Here is a 1,046-nt window from a genome sequence, read left to right as displayed (position 1 = left end):
CAGTGTCTCTTCTTGAGGGAGAGAGGGTTGCCAGAAAACAGTCAGTTCTCCACTCTCTACTTCAAATAAGACTCTCGCTTCTTGTTCTACAAGGGCCTAGAAGAAGAAGTAAAAAAAGACTTGATTCTTAAGCTGGGAATGCAGGCTCTGAGAGTAGTAACAGCCTATGAATTGCCCAGCAGTGCTGAAACTGGTTTAAGGACCCATTTACACCCTTAAGAATTATTATTATTGGCCGGGCACAGTGGCTCATGCCTGTAATCCCAGCACTTTGGGAGGCTGAGGCGGATGGACCACCTGAGATCAGGAGTTCAAAACCAGCCTGGCCAACATGGTGAAACCCCATCTCTACTAAAAATACAAAAATTAGCTGGGTGTGGTGGCATGTGCCTGTAATCCCAGCTACTCGGGAGGCTGAGGCAGGAGAATCTCTTGAACCCAGGAGGCAGAGGTTGAAGTGAGCTAAGATGGCACTACCGCACTCTAGCCTGGGCAAAAGAGGGAGACTCTGTCTCAAAAAAAAACAAAAAAAACACCAGGCACGGTGAATCACACCTGTAATCTCAGTACCTTGGGAGGCTGAGGCGGGTAAATCACATGAGATCAGGAGTTTGAGACCAGTCTGACCAACATGGAGAAACCCAGTCTCTACTAAAAATACAAAATTAGTTGCCGGACGCAGTGGCTCACACCTGTAATCCCAGTACTTTGGGAGGCCGAGGCGGGTGGATCACGAGATCAGGAGTTCGAGACCATCCTGGCCAATATAAGGAAACCCTGTCTCTACTAAAAATAGAAAAATTAGCTGGATATGGTGGCCCGTGCCTGTAGTCTGAGCTACTCAGGAGGCTGAGGCAGGAGAATCGCTTGAACCTGGGAGGCAGAGGTTGTGGTAAGCCGAGATCGCGCCATTGCATTCCAGCCTGGGCAACAAGAACGAAACTCCGTCTCAAAAAAAAATAATAATAATACAATAATTAGCTGGGCATGGTGGTGGTCGCCTGTAATCCCAGCTACTCGGGAGGCTGAGGCAGGAGAATTGCTTG

The sequence above is a fragment of the Macaca fascicularis genome, chromosome 1, assembly GCF_037993035.2.
Source record: "Macaca fascicularis isolate 582-1 chromosome 1, T2T-MFA8v1.1".
Taxonomy (NCBI): domain Eukaryota; kingdom Metazoa; phylum Chordata; class Mammalia; order Primates; family Cercopithecidae; genus Macaca; species Macaca fascicularis.
Note: the sequence above shows the minus strand (reverse complement) of the source record.